This window comes from Zootermopsis nevadensis, unplaced genomic scaffold (assembly GCF_977971745.1).
Source record: "Zootermopsis nevadensis isolate Lab colony 2312 unplaced genomic scaffold, Znev_1.0 Znev_ptg000010l, whole genome shotgun sequence".
Classification (NCBI taxonomy): domain Eukaryota; kingdom Metazoa; phylum Arthropoda; class Insecta; order Blattodea; family Termopsidae; genus Zootermopsis; species Zootermopsis nevadensis.
This window is the reverse complement of record NW_028259142.1, coordinates 17236142-17256072: the sequence shown is the minus strand read 5'-3', so window position 1 is coordinate 17256072 and position 19931 is coordinate 17236142. Positions and strand designations below refer to the sequence as shown.

The 19931-nt window shown below is 39.5% G+C and overlaps 1 long non-coding RNA gene across 6 annotated transcripts in view; it reads left to right on the top strand.

Moving 5' to 3' along the window:
* Positions 1-19668, top strand: part of LOC110837296 (uncharacterized) — a 56994-nt gene extending 37326 nt beyond the window's left edge. For 4 of the 6 annotated variants that reach the window (XR_015534591.1, XR_015534590.1, XR_015534589.1 and 1 more), the window contains one exon: positions 16636-19668. This is a non-coding gene — a long non-coding RNA (uncharacterized LOC110837296). Of the gene's footprint in view, positions 1-3334; positions 5782-16635 lie in introns of those variants that run through there. The other 2 variants (XR_015534593.1, XR_015534594.1) reach the window with 1 other exon arrangement.
* Positions 19669-19931: the final 263 nt, after the last annotated feature.

Sequence of the window (19931 nt, the reverse complement as noted above, 5' to 3'; positions counted from 1 at the left end):
TAATTCGGGAGAGAGAAATTATTACATGCGTCTGTGTTGTTTTTGCGCGCGCAATCGCTGCAGACAATCGATATTTGGCCTAGCGAGACAGAGGGGTGCGGCAGACAGTGTTGCTATGACAACGCTGTGGCTTATGTGCCTTGTGCGTGATGCAGCCTTCGGACGAATACACTCCACCATTTTTTTTTTTTTTTACATTAAAGTAGCGGGTGTTCTGCAGCCTGAGTTTGACGGAAATATTGTCGGTTTTTATGGCTGATATGATGAGAAGTGCAGAAGGGAATCCTTCCCAAAAGTTGGCAAAACAAACATTTTACAACAGGCAGTTTACGCTATAGGCAACACCTAAGATACACACGTATTGAGAAGGCGTTTACAATGTCTGTACTGGCATTACGGTTAGCAAAATATAAACTTTACTTTCAGTCCACAAGACCTCTTCAATCCGAGTTAACACATCCCATTAGAGGTCTCTAGTAGTCAACCACTGAACGTTTTTGAGCTGTGTAATTCGTGTTATCCCCTGTTGGATTGCTTTATTTATATAACAGTGTAAAGGCTACATGTTCTTAGATTTACCTTGCTTTATAACAAAAGATACGCGTATGTGATTGTTATGAAATCCCCTTTCATTTATGGTACACCCGGTGCAATTTCTAGAAGGAAAACAAGGTCAACTGTTCGAAAGGCGACCAAGGAATTTGGTTTAGAAGAAAGGTAATATTCACCACTGCCAAATAACGCAGGTTTTAACACAGTATCGCGGTCAGTATATGCGGTGAGGTCCACACGGTTTATCAAATGATGATGAAGAAATAATCCTGCATAAACCGTATCAAACATGCCAATCCCTTAGTTTGGTTATGGAAATGTAAGACTCGTTATTTCACATGATAGAAAGACTATCAGTAGCCTGTGTGATGATCATGATAATCATTCAGTCGGAATAAGCAGAATTTAGTGTAAGGGTTTGAAAGTTGTTGAACTTTAATCCCACTTACCATACACGCCATCATGTCGTGGTTCTTAGGCACAGAACAACCGCGAGTTTAGCAACAACAAAAAATCATGACACAATTTAACATATAAGTATATTAATTTTATACAAATTTTGCTTAAAACTTTTCTGGGAACAGCTTATTTGCTGTGAAGAATATAAAGAAAGCTGTCTTGCTAAACGCCATAAGGGGAAAAGGAGGTACATCTCCTTTATTCTTTACCTCGACACTAGATAGGGGTGAGTGGCCAGCGTCACGCCCTGGTCGCGTTTTACCCTCGGTAAAGGAAACCGGTACCCGTTGGATGGGCCCCAGATCCCCTGTTGGGGAAAGAACCCGATTCAAGAGTCTAATGTAGCCCACGTCTGTACGGGGAAATTTAATTTAAATATTCGATCTTTCTCGTCTTTTCGTTGCTTTTCTTTCATTCCTCCAAATCCACATTGTCAGCTACTCTACGTGCAGACGGGGGCCTCACGTGGGGGACACAAATCACGAAGGCCATCCGAATATGGCAGATCCTGTTCAGAGTGTGTAACGTCGCTGTATTACTCTCCGCCACTGACCCACAGAATTCCGCAGTTGATGGTTAACGCATCAGCAGTAAATAAGTTTGACCTAAGTTTAGTGATTTTACCGACCTGTAGTTGTCAGTGTATGAGGAGTATCTGAGGTTAAAAGCGACTCGGCCAAGAAGTTGATCACGCGTCACCGTGTAAGCCATCACATCTTGGATTTACACACCCCTTGACGTATCTCAAAGTGGACTTCTTGGCTTTGGTTTGTACCAGCCGTGTGTTCCCGATTACAAAAAAAAATACTTGCGAGCGTCGCTTCTCGATGTCGGGGACAACAAATAAAAGAAAATGAAGAAGCGACTGTTGTACTTTTTGCATCGTTTCGGTGTAAGGTACTTTTTTGTTCCGCGGCGAGCGCTGGACTCTCCTGCCACTGGTTCAACGTCCCGCGTGCCAAGCGCACGCACGCACCGGCGTTTTCCAGTGGCGGGCTGAATTGCAGGACTGATAATGCGTTCTGTTCTCAAATAAATTATCACTTTTACGCAAATTATATTTGAAGTGAAGCTTTCACGGCGGCTTTCATTAATAAAGTCTTCTCGGGCTATCAGCGGTGTTAGTCGGCGATTGATCACCAACTAACACGGCTGATAACCCGAGAAGACTTTATTTATGCAACTTATTTGGAAAGTTGATAGTGTCTTAACCTTAGAAGAAACTCATCACTGTATTTAAAAAGCGTCATATCGGACTATATATCCCTGTATTCGCTGAGCTGTATTTTCCCTTTTTCTTTTCGAAAATGTTTTATGCATATCTTATCTCACCCTTCGTATTTATTGATTAGATTGCCCTAGTATTATCAGGTAAAGAGAGCAAATAATAAAGCTTCTTCGTTGTAACTTCTTCTGTCGTTCTGTTATCTCCTGTCTCCGAGGTCCAAATATTCCCTTGTACCCTTTTTACTCAAACGCACCTTCCTTAGACTGAAGACTAAGCTCCCCCCCCGCCCCTCGCCCGCAAGAAAAGTAAAACTTCAGATAATCAGTTTCGGAATGCTAAATAGAATAAGAAGTACAAGAAATGCGCGAGAAATAAACGAGCAAGGAAGTGACGAAATTCGCGGTGACACAGCATTTGGCAAAATTGTGTTATTAGCAGCACGCGAACATTCACGCCCCTAAGGTGCCTGGTGGGAGAAATGGACACTAATTGCAGTGCTCCGTAGGGCGAATGTCGTGTGTAGAATATGGCATAGACGTATCTGTTGATGCAAACCGAAAGCTTGCACATGAAAAATGTTGAGATTTCTAATTTGGAACATTACTTAACCTCGTCTAAATATTATTTAATAAATCAGTCCGTACCGCGAAGAAAACACAACACTTCACCATTACAAAGGTCAATTTGTTAACGCTGTTTAAGGAAATAACACAGTTTACACATAGAATCATACAAAACCTGTAAGTACATAACGCAGAGTTATTAACTGTGTGAAGCAGGTGGTACATATAGTTACCACTGGGTCTTAAAGGGTTAAATGCCGTTTGTTAATCTGATTTAAAACAGATAAGAACTGTAGATATTTATTTTTTGATGTTGTATGTTATGTAATATTTTTTTTACGAGAAACCGATTTGGAGGTAATTGATGTAAGTTCGATTCGAGCTTCACATAAAGTAGGGTTTTATTGGAACAAGGAACCAATATTAAATTCTTCTCATTCAGTAGATTCGAAGGTAAATCATTCAGAAAGGACACCATCTCCCCACTTCGCTTCGTCGTATTCACTTGTGTAATGCACGACCTGTTCTACAGATTATGAAACGAGAAAGCATGGAGATGACGCTGCAGCATCCAGACCGCCAAACTTCGAACGTCGTGTGCCGTTGTCTCGACTGGACCATTCAGACTCCGTCACTGGTCTTCAGCTTCTTTAGACGAATGAACTTCCTCATTGCCGCGTTCACAACAGCCCACAGCTGATCCACTTCCTGAGCAAATGAATTCATTCCACACACACCCCCTGCTTCTCTAAGATCCATTTTAATATTATCTTTTAATTTGCGCCTTCGTCTTTCAAGCGGTCTTTTATCTTGATATTTTCCCACCTAAAACGTTGCAAGAATTTCTCATCTCTCCCTTGTGTGTTACATTCCCCTCCCATCTCATTTTCCTTTGTTTCCAAATCCTCAAATTTCTCCATGTATCAAACCTCTTATCTCACTCTTACTTTCAACCCAAGGCCTCTCACTCACTTGATCTGTTGCAGCAGGCTTGACCGGCCTTGAAATAGTACGACATGGCACTTACACACTACATTGATCGTTGTTGCTGTGAGTAGGTTGGATGTGGGTGCCATCTTGGCGGCCATTGCTTCACTAATAACAGAGCAGCGTTGGCATTTTCTAGAAGGCTGTTGCTCTGTGTTCAGTTGTGATGCGAAGACCTGAGATACGCTTCATGCCTCCTGGTTTAAGCTTTGTTGTACGGGCTTCTGTTCGATGGTAAATTTGAGAAAGAAAGACCCTGTTAGGACACACAATTCTGGGAATAATTTTCCAGCTACATACTGAGGAAATGAGTCAAAGTTCATGAGACATCTTTATGTTTAAAGCCACCTGAATACTGTGTATGCGTACAAGAGTACTGTTCATTTTTTTTAGACGTGGCCGGTGTCAGCCGAATTCGAAGTGGGCTTGGTCGAGTCCAGTGATCGAGGCAAGCGATTAAAATAGAGTGTGAGTTAGCAGACAGAGCTGTTCTTCTTGTTTCTTCTTTTAATAGGGAAGTACCCCATTGAAATACCAACCTGGTTTGCAAGGTGTTCAGTTTATCATGATTTTTCTTAGACACTAATGACATCTTCACCATTAGTCCATTCTCTTGAAGTGATAAAGTCTGCAGTGAAGACAAAGTGGTTAATTAAACCGAGAACAAATCGATCGATCGATCGATCGATTGACCAACAACGAATCAAGCTCCTGGAGCCGACGTTTTATCTGTAAGATGTATGTTTTCCTACCTTATTAAAATGGCAGTCATGAAGGATCTAAGTTCATAAAAAAGACGCCAAGAAATTTCTCGCACTGCGCCATGACGTGTTGATAATGACCGAATGACGTCGAGATATATCTCAGTTCTCGGGCTAATGACCCTGCTGACTACCAAACACAGGCGGTTTACCGCATTCATACTCTGCTGAATCCATCCGATAACCCCGCACTCTGTTTACTTAGGGCCCGTTATTTTATATGAGCGTGAAATTCGATCCTTCACTTTGGCTCAAGAAAGAAGGAACGTGGATTGGAGATGTCTGAGAGAGAAATTCCGAGGACAGAATAAGGACCTAGGGGGAGGTATTGTAGTGCCAGGCGGATAGAGACTATTTTATCGCACGGGACATAACAATTTGATCTCTTCACGAAATATGATAAACGTAAATACATTGAAGAAGAGACGTAAGAAACGTGGGGAAACTACAAAGGCCTACGTTGAGAATTTTGGTCGAAAACGTCGAAGGAAAAAATCTCTTGGGAGAGCAAGTCGCAGATGGAGGTTATATTAATGTGGATCTTTGAGCATGGGAGCTAGTAATTGTGGATTAGATTCAGTTCTATCAGGGTATTTCATATAGTTAGCTCCTTCGAAGACGGTGATGGTTTTATTTTGTTCCAGGACGTTCCTTGACGTTTTCTTGAAAACTCCTACACAGTTGATTGGTTGCAACTCTTTGCTTTGTTTGCAATTCTCAGAAAACGAGCACTGAGAGCAAAGTGTTTGTTGGAGCACAGTGATGTATCAGGAGTGTATGATCACTACATCACCCTGAGTCTGTGTTGTGTAGACTGACTTCTGGGTTCTTACGATTGCTCATTGCAGTGCGATCAGCTGCATACAGATCACCGTGAAACTCTGTTGTCATCGCATTATGTAGCAGCGGAATCGTTTGGACGCGATTAATTTCTTTCCGTCTTTATTTCATTCATTCTCTTATAAGCTTTATGCACTGGCATAAGCTTGGCTGACTGGAAACACTGTCTTGGGCAGTAATAATCCCGTCCTGGACGACGATAGTTGGCGTGTTTAAAAGCTTACCATCCTATTTCCGTAGCAAATATGCGTATAGCGTGAAGCGGGAAGACTAGATTGCAGGATATAGGTCTGACTGCTTTGTAAAGTGGTTTCGTCTTCGAAAAACGGCAATGTAAGTAAACTTAGACATCGCTTTATTAGCCTGAAAGGAGTGAGTTTCTGTACAGTGGATGGATATATATATATATATATATATATATGCGCTGTCATCGGCAGTTGTGTGGCATCATTCGAAGGCTACCGATATTGAAAGCGTCGTTAAATAAGCCAATAATAAATAAATAAATAAAAGAAACGTAATTGTCCGAGTTCTTAGTCATTAGTCCCTCACCCAGTCCAGAAATTCCCAATGTTTTTACTGCGTTAAGCCAGATGAACCCAGTTCGCTTCGTCCACCTTTTCTCGCTGCATCCAAATTAATATCCCATCGACGTCTATCTTCCGAGTTGTCTCTTGGTCTCTTTCTTTCAAGCTTTCGACCAAAATTCTGTACGTGTTTCTCTTCTTTCCCACCAGTGTGCATCTCCCTCCTATCTTATCTTTCAAGATTTAGTCTCCCTAATAATAATTTGTGAAAAGCACAAACTATGAACCTCCTCAGTGTACAGTTTTATCTGACCTATTTTAGGTAAAAATATTATTCTTCGGTTGCCTACTTTTTAAAATATATTCAGCCTTTGTTCTTTAGTAAGGACCAGATACCAAGTTTCACACACAGACAACTTTTTTATTTATTAAATGCAAGAAAATAATGTCTGGTTGTCCGTGTGGTTTATACAATAAGAATATGTTCCCAATAATAAGCGCGTAACCTAACCTTGTAATTTGTTTACTTAACGGCGACTTCTGTACACCATAACAAATTAACGAGCTCGTATGAACACGTGTATTGTAAAACTTCGATTCCATGCCACAGCCTTAATTTCTCTCTGAAATTTCTGAAATGGCAGTTACTTCCCTCCGCGCTCGGACGAGGTTGAGTAACGAGGCAGGACAGGAAGGAGAGAGGCTTGGTGCCAAGGCCACATGGCACAGTCTGACAATATTCATACGATACGGTACACTTCAGTATCAGTGGCGTCTAAATTTCGGCTGTTTGGATTTTAAATTATATTTATTTTGAAGCAATTTTAAGCTCAAATTCGTGTAAATATTATTTAAATTTCAAACTTCGCTCTCTAAGGAAACACGAGGCTGGCTGTTTGTTCTGGTGATCGCATGAAGCCCATCCACGCGCTCTGTGGACAAAATGCAGAGTTAATGAATATTAAGTCACACTTGCAATGTGAACTTCAAGGGCCATGAGGCATGCAGAAAGGAATGGAACTCATTTTTAAAACGTGGTGTACTCCTACACAACGTGAAATCGGGAGTTCCTGGTCATAAACTGCCATCGGAATTATGATGGTACAGCTTGTTGCTGTTATCTGTAAAACCAGACCGAAAACTGATAACGCCAAACACAGGCGTGTGATTGGATTGGACCATATCTGTGCGGTAGGGGGAGACATTCCAAGATGGATTTTGTTTGGAAGGGACGCTTTATCTTGGCGTTACTCTTTGAACAAACAGGCCGTTGTAATATTCTGTCGTGATATATTTGAGGTCACTTCACCTTTTCCATGCTACGCACGAGATATTTCGCTCAGAACTTGTCCTTCAGATAGACTATGTAATTATTTGGTTATCTGTGAAGGTCCTTGAAATACGTTTCGCCAACTTAACAGTTGAAGTAAAGTATTTGCGTCTTTGCGTTACACGTTACTTGGGGATGTGTTGATTAGCTGAACGACTGCAACTTTCTCACGAAGCACTTTAGAAAGCTAGTTATGACTTTGTCTCACTAAATATAGGCCCACATTCAAACAATTTTCAGTTTTGTATGTTTTCACATGCGTTTTATCTACTATATAAAGATAGTGTAATTGCGTCATATTGTGAATATTATAACAATTATTTATTTTAATCCGTCTGATCACAATATTTAAAATTTCTTATAATTAAGATAATAAAATATCATTGATGTTCCATATCGATTGATCGATTTACATTTCGGAACATTTACACAACATGTTTCGGTTTTTATAAAACCATCATCAGGTGTAAAATATATCTAAGAACTTAAAACTCAATTATGATTTCTGTAGTATTTTGGTGATGTTTCATTACGTTTGTTTTTCCATTTTTGGGCGAAGGTGTTGTTTTTCTTAAATGTTATTAGATGTACATATCGGCCATGTTGTGTAAATGTTCCAAACTGTAAATCGATCAATCGATATGGAACATCAATGATATTTTATTATCTTAATTATAAGAAATTTTAAATATTGTGATCAGACGGATTAAAATAAATAATTGTTAACTACTATATAAAGTTAAGCAAATCGATGTGCTTGAAATTGAAAGTTGCTTTATCCTGCTGCTAGTTTTCTTTCTACTTGTAATGTCCTCTCAGATGGAGCGGTGCAGAGCTACTGTAGCAATATGAAAGAAAAATCCGACGTAATTAGACTATATTTAATGTTATCCTTCGGAACTCTAAAATACATCAAATTCTCGGCGTATGCGTCTTGTATTCTTATTAGTTTCCAGACGTCGCATAGCAGCGTCTAGATTCACAGCCTGTTCCGATCGATAGTGGCGCTACACGCGAATCTGTAGAATATTTTATATGAAAAATGATTTCAACGTTTCTTATTCTACTCCTACGACTGCAAGCCAGAAGTGTTTTCTAACCTGCGAGTCGCTTGGGTAACTTGCGTGGATCGTTAATTTTAAAGCAGCTAATCACAATGTGTTGTTACACAAAGTGTCAGAATCGATTAGATCGATCCTTCGTCATCGATATCCTGTCGTTCAGTATTACCACACGCAATCACAGCCTGGCGATGTTTATGAAAAATTACACTAATTAATACATTTCAATTGAAATAAACACAACGTAACGAATGAGTTGTTAGCAATTCTCTCCAGTTCAGTTACTATCCCGGAAAGCGTTTTCGTGATTTTTCTCAATTCATCTATGCAAATGGCAGAATGTTGACCTAAAAAGCAAATGGTTCCCACGTCATCATTTACAGTCTAATTTCATTCAACGCTAAAAGACTCTTCGTGGGGTAGAAAGTGTTGTTGAAGGAGCTGTGAATATTTAGTTCTAACAAAATTAAGAATAAAAAAAAATCATATAAATTATTTCATATGAAGGAAATTTAATTGAAATTTGACATTTTGGATCCACGCCAAAGTTGTCGGAAGAATTTAATTTTGGTCCGTACAATCAACCAGTAGTCCAATTACTTGAACTCCACATAAAATTTCATATCCGTACACGGTTTATTGAAAGTGTTACCTATAGTGCGATTAGTTTTTAGCAGAGATTTTTATTAAGTGAACGACGTAGTAAGTTACGAGAAATTGCACAGAACGCATTGAAAAAAATTACCTATGTTTACTGCCAAGTGGGATAATTTTACACTCCTGTTTGGTAAGTTACTAGGCCTGCGAGCGACTGCTTTCAAGCCCTTCTGCGCGCGTTTCCTTTGCGTAGTTCAGACCGCAACTTTATCTACGACACAAGAGCTGATTACGCTCAAGCGCTCTGTTTATGCCAGTGGATTGTTACCGATATTGAGGCCGACTTCAGAGCAGGAAGTTGCACGCCTGAAACATGAGAAACAGAAAAATTAAAAAGTGACTCTAAAATCCTTACACATTTCCGGATGACGACTTCCAAGTTTTAACTTTTCAGTTATTCAACTGAAGATCTGTTTGAGGGTGAATCTGTTCTAGTGGAAATTCTGCCCAGATATGAATTAGTAAATTGTGTAATTGTACGAAATCTTGCAAAACCAAACTCCTTTCTACATTTTTTCGCGAAGTGACATGAGCTCAGTGTTTTATCTCTTTCTGTAATATCAACAGCAAACTGTAACGCTGTTGCAAATCATCATGGCCAATGCCCGCATTTCTACCAACATTTTAAACTCGCTGGTAAGCAACTTGAAGAGCCCACACCGACCTCCAAAAAATCTTCTCACCGTCTCCTTGGTCTTATTCCTGTTCTTTGTTCTGTGTTTTGAATTCCGTGTTATCTTCCGTTCTATCTACATAACATTTTCATCCCCTTCTGAATGCAGTATCTTCTCAGCGAGTGCTTTGTTATTAGTCTTCAAACTTCTTGTGTATTCCAGATTCTTGTCTAATCGTGTTGCGTTTTTTAAAAAAATATTTTACTTAAACCAGATCACAAAATTCTTTGTTACTCGAAATGCAATATATTCTTCCCCAAACTTCTTTGCGTACTCAATTTTGAAAACATTTTAAGAATTATTCTTTAGCTCTTTATCGACGTTTTCAGTACTGTTCTTGATTACTGATATATTTTGGTACCTTCGATGTTAATTTTTCATTTTTGGGAACAACCGGAAGTAAATTATACTTATGCAATACGACATTAGCTGTTCAAGGAAGTTCATCTTTCCAGGTTGTGCTTTATTGAGTTCGGATTATATTCAGTTTAAACACGTACTTGGCTGTGTTAGTGGCTTCAGAGATGAATAGTCTGCACTTTCCCTTCTCATAATGAATCATGAAATAATCCTTGAGTGCGTCACTAAATACCTTTTACTTTTACTACATTACTGAAACAGGAGTTCAAAATTATCTACAATGGTGTGCACATATTAATTAGGAATAAATGGATAGGCCTACACAATATTTCCCATATTTTATTTATTTATTTAGTGTTCTGTCTGATGACAGGTCCATATGAACAGGATCCTTCCATCCTTTTCTCGGACTGGGACCTGTCCATATACGTTCTTGGCAGATGATCCAGAAGTGGTTTGCCATAGCCTTCTTCTGTGTGTGAATGGAGTAATTGTTGGGATGCCACGGAGAAACCGGGGAAGCCCCCGGAGGAAAACTCCGTGTTGCCTAGACCACGGCCTTGCCCAACACAAGTTATAAATTCGGGCACCGCCGGGAATCGAACCCGAGACCCCCGGGATTACAAGGCCAGCGTTCTAACCGCTAGACCACCGTGGCTATATTTCCCATATATTCCTTTAAATTATGTTGTAAATTTCGAAAGTACTTAGGCTGCGGGCTAAACAACCTGGGTTCCATTCCCGTTCAGGGGCTGGGATCTTTTTTATTCTATCTGGACCAGCTCTGAGGACCCGCACAGTCTCCTATCCAAGCAGTACCGAGAGCCATTTCCCTGGGAGCAAAGCGGCCGGGGCATGAAGCTGACAACTCACCTCAATAGTGCCAAAGTTTGAAATGCGTGGAGGTATACCTCCATTACCCCATACGTCCTAATGGCGTGATGAATAGTTTAGGCATATGAAAGCGCGGTTCTTTGTTGCAAACGAAGTCTTTGCCTTGCATTCGCGATGTATCTGGTTCGAGGATGGGTCATGGATGGGACAGAGTATCCTGGATTTGGACGTTTCGTATTATGTGCCATTCAGCAACAGGAGGTTTAGCAGCTTCCATGTTGTGCTATAGGTCTATTGTAATTTTTGACGTAAATACGTCTATGAGGAAGGGTCATTCGGCAAAAAAGTGGAACGAAAAAGTGTAACCTGGTTACCTAGGGAACGTCGTGTTTACTCGGCATTGTTGTTACCTAGGAAACGTTACATTACCTTACCTTACATTACATTACTTTACATTACATTCAGCTACCACAGACCCATCTTAAGCGTAATTAATTCAAGTTAAATAAGCAAAGTCTTAATCAAACTTTACTCAATTGTAAAGATGTATAAAGGAAATATTTAGAATAAAGCCAATATATAAACTTCCTTTCCGTATAACCGTATTTACGTCAAATTCTCCGGAACCGTGGTTCCAATGACAACTTTTTCTAGAATGAAATTATACGTCCTTCATCTGTAATTATGACATTTATAATTTGGTTGGCATACGACAGGAATTGGGGGGTGTTACCTGGGTTCTTGTGCTCTCGCCTCTGGCCCATCGAGTAATTTGAAACAAGGAACCTTACAGAATTGGAGCTGAGAAAGAAAATGACAAGGAAGTTAAATATAAAGAAAGGAATGGGAACGTGGTGTGTAATGGACCTGAGTTTTACTCCGTGTGGGAGGGGCGTGGCGTTGTGGTAACTGCTGTTGGAGACTGGAAATTTCCACTCTGCGAATGTGGTGGTCAGATACAAAGAACACTGTATCCGTGTATTTAATCTGAAGTTGAAGCACTGCTTCTTAACAAGAAGACAGTTGCACAATGCACGTTTCCTGAGTTCGTCAAGGAGTCAGAATGATATGCGAGAGGAACGCAAGGCCGTGCACCACAGCAAGAACTTCCAGCGGCCATCACCAGATCTACCGGACGTATCAAAATTCAGTTCACCCATTATTTTGCTGATGTTTATTTACAAGATAGTATTATTATTATTGTTATCTTATAACATTATTGGCGGTTGATCCTGTAAAGTCGAAACTCCCTACGTCATGTGCATATGATGACCATGCGTTGGATGGCGATCATATTCGTCCCATTTCGAGAATGAACACTGCTTAAACCGGATACAACTGGAAACCGGAATCCAAACGTAATGGAGATACGGCCTCGGAAACGTGTTTATGGAAGCGTAGGTTCTCTGCGTCTCTTGTGTATCTCCTGCCTCAGGCACTTATGAATTTTTGCTTTCTGAACGTTTAAATTACGAGTTAATTGTAATTATATTATAGCCCACTGAGATGGTTTAAACTGAACTATCTAGGCTATGGAAAGTTATATAATACCAGTAATGAAGTTGATTTCGGCCTGCGGAACGCCACTGACGACTAGTGTGTATGTTGCATCTCGTGATGTCTGTATGTGGTCGCGTATGATAGCTGCTGGAGTACGAACTACATTTGTAATAGAAACCACATGGCGTTGGAATGTGTGATATTTCAGTCTCTTAAGAAAGCAAGAACCTTGAAAATACTACAGGATTACTACAAACGGAGTATACACTTTTAAATAAATATGCTGATCAAATTTATTAAAGCTTTGTTGGTAAGACATGAAAGTCTGTGTTTTTTCTAAGTTGGCAAGACGTTCAGTTTTAGAAGACTCGATGAAGTGCTTCTACTTAGATCGCTGAATTGACTGTAAGAACTGTAAACTATAGCCTCATAGATACACGGATCTAATTCATATGAAGTTTTCTTTTCTATGGGGTTAAAGATCAGTCGCGTTTGTCTTAAGAACTGGTTTTCTGAAGATATCGCTTTTTTTGAACACAACACATTTCAAAACGTTTGGAACGCATTTCTCGTATGTACCAGCGGAACTCGTATTTAGTACATATTTAGTTATCTATGAACTTAAGCGTTTGGCGTATGAGGTACTGTGGTCTGAAAACATTTGTAGGAAGGTCTGTTAGTCCTTTTAACGTATTTTTAAAAGTGTACATTTCGTTTGCAAAACCGCGTATTTGACAGTGCATATTTACTTCAACATGTAAGTTTTATAACCGTGTAAGATTCTGACGTAAGTAATGAAAATATGCTATATTTTTCATTCAGTTGCTACAGGCAAATGACAAGACCTACAAAATGTGATTTGTTATAATTCTGGATTTGAGTTTTTCACCGCGTTGAGTCTGAAGATGGTGATCTTCTGTTAAAATTTGCCTGCTTAAATAAAAAAAAGAGTGAATAAAATATATTCTGAAACTATTATTGTTTCAGTCATTCAACAGTAATTTATGACTTGAAATTTTTTCGCTGTCATTGCTGCTATGACTATTACTGCAGTATAGTCACCTTAAATAGCAGTTAACAACGGATGCGTGTTCTTGTAATCGGGAAGCAAAAGTGGAAGGCAAAGTAGGGAGATTCCATATCGACAGAGGAACAACGGCAGCTTAGCTACGGATCTGGCAGGAAAACTGACCCTTATTTGCAAGGAGATTTGTTTATTTATTTATTCGTGTGATGTCTCATTGTTTTTAAACACAGTCTTTCTTGTTTGCTTGTAGTTTAGTTGGTGCAGCCAGCATATAATTAACTATCGACGTTTTGTGGTCATTCCACTCTTCATCTCTTTCAGATGCATCTGCCAGGATCCCCTATGAGGTAAATTTGTGTGGACAAAATGAAGTTTTCTGCGACTCCATAAAATATTAGTACAGCAAATTAAAGTGAACGCTTTTTAACATCTGACAGAAATAAATATTTCATAATACAGGACATGTTTGAGTGATCGCTCGTATGAGTACATATTGTGAACGCTAGCAGCACACTCTGGCGAGTGGTGGCCGTATTTTGTCTCGTTGCCATGGTTACGTGTGTTATTTTCGGTCGTATTGATCTGTGGTCGCTTTGCCGCGCGCATCCTCGGCGATTTCCATTCCCGTTCTGGCGTCAGACAGCCGTACTGACTTACTTTTATTTCCAACAGGCCTATACAAGGCACAAGAACAAAAAGATGAACAAACAGCACGTCATTATCATCGTCCTCACGTTATTAGGATGATAAGGTGACTGGCGAATGACGACACAGTGACGTCATTAAAGGCAAAAGACAGGTAATTACAGACTACAAAGCTACGTAGGTGACACGTGAAAGCAAGTGACAATGTAGGACGTTTTCTGATGGCACATAACCCGTTCCACGCAAGTTTCTTTTATGTCCTACTCTTTCTTTTCTCTCTTCCTTTATCTTATTCTCGTTCCTCTCTTCAGTGGTTTATGTTTTAAAAAATTCAAATTCTTTTTCGTAAAGCTTGATCAAAATGCTGGAAGTTTGACAATATGTATTATGGGTTGTAGCGCCGCGTAGTTTGTAAAACGTTTACCAACATTTCAGAAGTCTTTTATGAATGGACTTCGTATGAAAACACTTGAATAACCCAGTGTACAAGTAGGTAGACGGACTACTTTGGCGTAAACTTCAGGCTTTGATCAGTCGATGTACGGTATTAGATTAAAATGTTTAAATATTCCTATGGAAAACTAAATCCTGTCGAAATTAACTTGTTAGGTTTTTAAGAAGTATAAATGTCCTGTCGTTAAGTGACATATTACTCACTCGTTCGATGCTTTGAACAGTTTAATACGCCGCCTCCATTAAAGCGGAAACTGAACTACCAGCTGCCGGAAGCGGCAGTCTGTGACTTAGTTGCACCACAATCCAAATAGACGTAGAGAGCACAGCGTTACAGATTTGAACCTTCAGTTGCTAATACCCGGAGGGGCAGTTTTGTCAGCGAGGCAAGTGTCTTTACATCCTTTTTTGGACAATTTTCTTTGTAATCATCTGTTCGAACAGTTCTTGAAAATCTGATTGTCTCTCAGCTAGCCAACAAATTCCCCACATTTCCGCTATACAAAATCAGTTTGCTCTATGAGTTCAAGAGTATTCAGGTGAATAACCAAATTGGTGGAAGTGAAATTGTTTTTAATGTGGATTTATAGAAAGATCACAATCGGAGTAACAAACTACCTTCAATGCTAGACTTGAATGGCCATATATAAAAAATTAAACAATTTCGGGGGCGGGGGGGGGGGGTGCTCGAAATAGGTCTGTAGTTGCTGATTGTACAGTCCCACGGTCATCTTTTCTAGGTGCGCCCGCAACAAAGTTATAATAAAGCGCCTTTTGGCTTCCACCTACCTTGTAGATGGTACAAATGATGGCGACAAGGACGACAGTGACGGCAACATCAGCAAACTATTGTCTGTCTGTCTGTCACGTTTTTCATGTGGTTCTCAACTTGACTGGGAATTTAGTTTTCTTACGGGGGTGTCAACCTGTATGGTCAGGATGTCATTGTTCCTGTAGGGGTATCAACCTGCATGACCGGGGTTCATTGTTCCTTTTGGGATACTCAACGAGCATGACCGGTGGGGTGGGGTAGGGTGAAATTAGTGCAAGAGTGGCCGAAGACTCCACATTGACCTCGGATCTGATCAGTGCAACAAGTACTTATGTGATGTGGCATGAAGAACACCTTTGGAGTGTCAGTGTATGGACCCCGAGTACATCGAAACAGTTGGGAAAGAAAGTAGAATAAAGAAGTCTCGCAAAAGAAAACACAAGACACGGAGTCCAAGAGGCATGTGGCATACAGCAATAGAAACAAGCTTCAGCCCTGCAGCAAAACAGAAGTGCGTGTGACATGATTTGGGTTGTTGCCGCGGGGAGCGCTGCTGACCCGAGCGGCCATTGACCCCACCCACGTGGAACCGGGACACGCACACACGTTATGGTCCGGCCACCTTCTTATTCACGACTTTCGGACCCTCATTTTATAGGGGTTTCATAACCCCCTTTGTTACAGTTCAGGGATGATGATACTACCACCACTACCAAACAAAGTCTCATTTGTTGCTGTCTGTAGAGTGACTGCTTTACAAAAGTAGTTTTGTTGTAATAAATGAGCGTCATGACCAACATATAAAAGTATTTAGCTAAGCGTTTGTTTGTATGAATACTGTTGTTAAATCAGTGACATCACGTTCAGTTGCTTCATTTTTTGTGCGGGGGGGGGGGGGGGGGGGGGAGGAGGATTATTGCAGTTTCTAACTTTTGGTAGACATTGCATCGTTTTTATTCTGGAACGGACTAAATTTTTCATTTGAAAATATGTACGAGGAATGAAAAAAGGTGCAAAGCTGCTTGCGAGGGGTTAAAAGGGGTGCTGTGGGGAACGAAGGTGCATTGACCTCACTACAGTGCTCCCACCTCTTGGGCGAAGGCCGAACTGGGGCTGCTCAAAACTACGCCCTTTCTCATTATGTACCACCCACAGATTATACCACCTGCACCTGCCCCGGCAGTACATTTTTTGGACTGAGCCTATAGACATGTCACGAAGAGGTTGTTGAGAAATTTTTAAAAATGTGGTTGTTTGCTACAGCGAACACGTAAAAGGACAGTTATTATTGAGTGTTCTGTCTGACGACAGGTCCATTGCTCTGCCCAAAAAGAGTTCGCCAGTTTTCCCTATTCACAGCTTCTCGTTTTAACTCCTGAAACTTCATCTTCTTTCCTTGTTTAAGATCGTCGGTTAGCTGTATCAGTCTTCTTCCCAGTCCTCGCTTTCCTTCAACCAAAAGGACAGTAGGAAAGAAAATGTTTGAAAGAGAAACTGCAAGGAAGATGATGAGATTTCATATCTCATCATGAGTGTGGAGATATCTTCTGGGATGTTGCGTCTTGTTGTCGCGGAGAAGCTGACAGACCTTTCAAAGATGCTTACTCTGCCCTGATGATGGAGGCAGCAAATACTTCTGTAACGTTGGTATACTTCTACCAGACTACAGGGTGCAACAACCCAGAAGACAACTGACCATCTTCAGCCTCTTATTAGTTCACACTATCACCAAGAGATGGCAATACGCTGAGGTCAGCACAGTGGATTTTACTTCCCGTACGCTAGCCGTACAATAAGAAGACAGAATGGCACAGCAAGACTGTAATATGAAATAATTGTGGTCAGTTTTGTATGGGCATGAAACATGGTCTCTATTTTGGGGAAGAATAAGTGCTGCAGAAAATATTTGGATCTACAAAGGATAAAATATTTTATAGTATTACATAACATGGACATTTATAGTTTATTTATATCACCTGGTATTGTTAAGGTAAAGGAATCTAGGTGGGGTCAGTGGACTGGGCAGGTAAGTAGAATGGATTACACACAGAAGTTTGGTAGTTAAATCTATTGAAAGATTTTTATGTGGTAAACTCAGAGGGAGTTTAACATAAAGATGGATCTTTGGGGAAAGGTGATCCTGGGATGTTGATTGAACAGACACTGGATGGTTTCCAGTGGTGGATGTTGGTATTACTGTTTTGTCCTCAAGTTTTGCTACAGTGGTTTTCATGTAGTGTGGTTACTATCTTAAATAAGTTAAACATATTTTCTTCAACATTATTTAGCTTTTGATTATTACTCCCTATCCCAATTCATATAGTGCTAATTAATTCTATGTTTTGAATCATGTTGCTATAGTAATATTTCTCCCATTTTATGTGTATAATTGTCTCCAACAACACAAAAGACAGACAATTTGTTAATATGTGAATACAGTTCTATCATTCATAAAACTTTTTTTCTTGCATTTCATTAAGTATTTACCATAGATAAAGGTGATTCTATTACAAAATTGTGTGTATAAAGATATATATTTTGTCATAAGCAAATTGTTACAAGATCAGTGATTTAAATGAAGTTCATTCTGAGACTCATGTATTCTAGGGGTTGTATTTTACCAGTTCAAATCAAAATAGAAATTTGCCTAATAACGTTTAGCATAGAACCATAGCCCCAACCTTAATAAAAATCTCTTTATCAGGTATGGAGATGAAAATTAAGATAGGCATACAGACTCACTCTTATTTGTTCACTTTATGCCCTATGTGGGGGGGGGGGGGATGTTGGCCTTTTAGACCCTAACATATAAGTACAGAAAAAGAGAATTTTGTGTTAACCTGAAGTCAGAAAAGTTAAGATGGGGCTAGTACCAACTAACATTCAAATGATTAGCACAGTCAGTAAATCTGTGGTGAGTGTTATAGGCTTCCCGCATGTTCATGTGATCTGACTGCGGAACTGCTGTAGCTGTCTGCAGCAGATGTCACGAGGGAAACCAATGATGGGTTGAAACCTACAGTACATGTGATGGTAAGATAGATGACACTTGGGAACTTACAGTGCTTATTAGGCACAGCATTTTAGTGGAAACAAGGTGCTTGGGTGGAAAGGAGGTATGGCTCCTACTCATTTTTAACCTTGGCACTCGATAGGGATGAGTGATAACCATCATACCTTGGCCACACTTTACCCTTGGAAATGGAACCCGGTACCCATTTGATGGGAGGCTGGTTGGGCCCCAGTGCCAGTCTGGACCCAGAGGGTAGACGATAAATTCTCTGCCCCCTGTAAAAATTAGTAATTGTATTTATGAACAGAGAATTCAGATAACTTGACTGTTCTAGTTGCATTGGAGGATTATTCCTGCTTTGCAATTTGTATTCATTATAAATAATCCTAATGCGTGCAGAATGTGTAGTGCTGTAGTGTTTGTTACTGGAACTCCTGCTACACGTTGGATGGACATTCCAGAAATGACAACACAAGACAAAGTTTATCTCACTACACTTCATATGTCACATATTCCTAAGTCCTGATATCCCTAGTTTACTACTTTGGATTCCATGTAACATTTATGTCTTTTCAGCAACAGAGACTGACAAATACTGTTTGTCAGTTCTATTGCATATAAATTGATGGAAAACTATTTGTACTGCCTATTTGCAGAAATTGTTTTCCCCTTTTGATTAAGTTAAAGTGTACCTCAAGTGAAGTTGTTAATCGTAATTATCTCCGTATCATGTATTATGTAGAAATGTTTTTTCTCAGTGAACCATCTGTGAAAAAATTAGGTTGTTTAGTTTCAAACTTCATTTGAAGTAGGGTAACTAAAATTAAATTCACTTTACAACTTCCTAATTATACATTTATTTTATGAAGTCCGCATAAAGAATACATAAGTATATTGGCTGATAACTTCCCTCTGCATCAAATCTTTGTTTTAAGTACCATTCTTGTAGTTAATTTGGTTCCATAACCAAACCCTTGTTTGTAACTGTCACTGTGCTGTAGCTTTCAGAGTCACCACACATTTTCCATGTCACTTCCTGAGGTATTCAAAATACTTTCTAATATGATGTTCCATAGTTCATAAAGGTCCTTGTATTCTGATGCCTTTTAAAAGCAAAACTATTCTCACTTTTCCTAGTGTACATTCAATAAGCTGGAAGGAACCATAAAATTTCCACCTTTCTCTGCATTTGAATTATAAATATGTGAGGACTAAGAAGTACATACACATGCAAAGAAAACACAAGGTGTAGTTTTCGCAGGACAATATATATATAATATTAGACCAAAGTACAAAATTAAAGGTATAATGGACATTGGTAAGGGCATAGAAACCACATTTAAAAGTAACTTTCACCAAATAACAGCAATCAGTCACACATGTACTTATGAATGGAAATAAACACAAGGGATGTGTCACCACCTATCACCATGATATTTTGCCTAATATGACTCATATATCCAAGTACATTAACTATAAAAAAATTAAATTAAATCATACAGAGAAAGTCATCATGATATGACATGTGTATATATATATATATATATATATATACACACACACACACACATAAATACAAAGATACCAGTACATGTACATGAAAGCTAAATCTAACCTTACTTCCACCCACAATATTCTAAACCATTTCTACAAATATGTATGCATAATAACTTAGTGAGAGTGCCCCT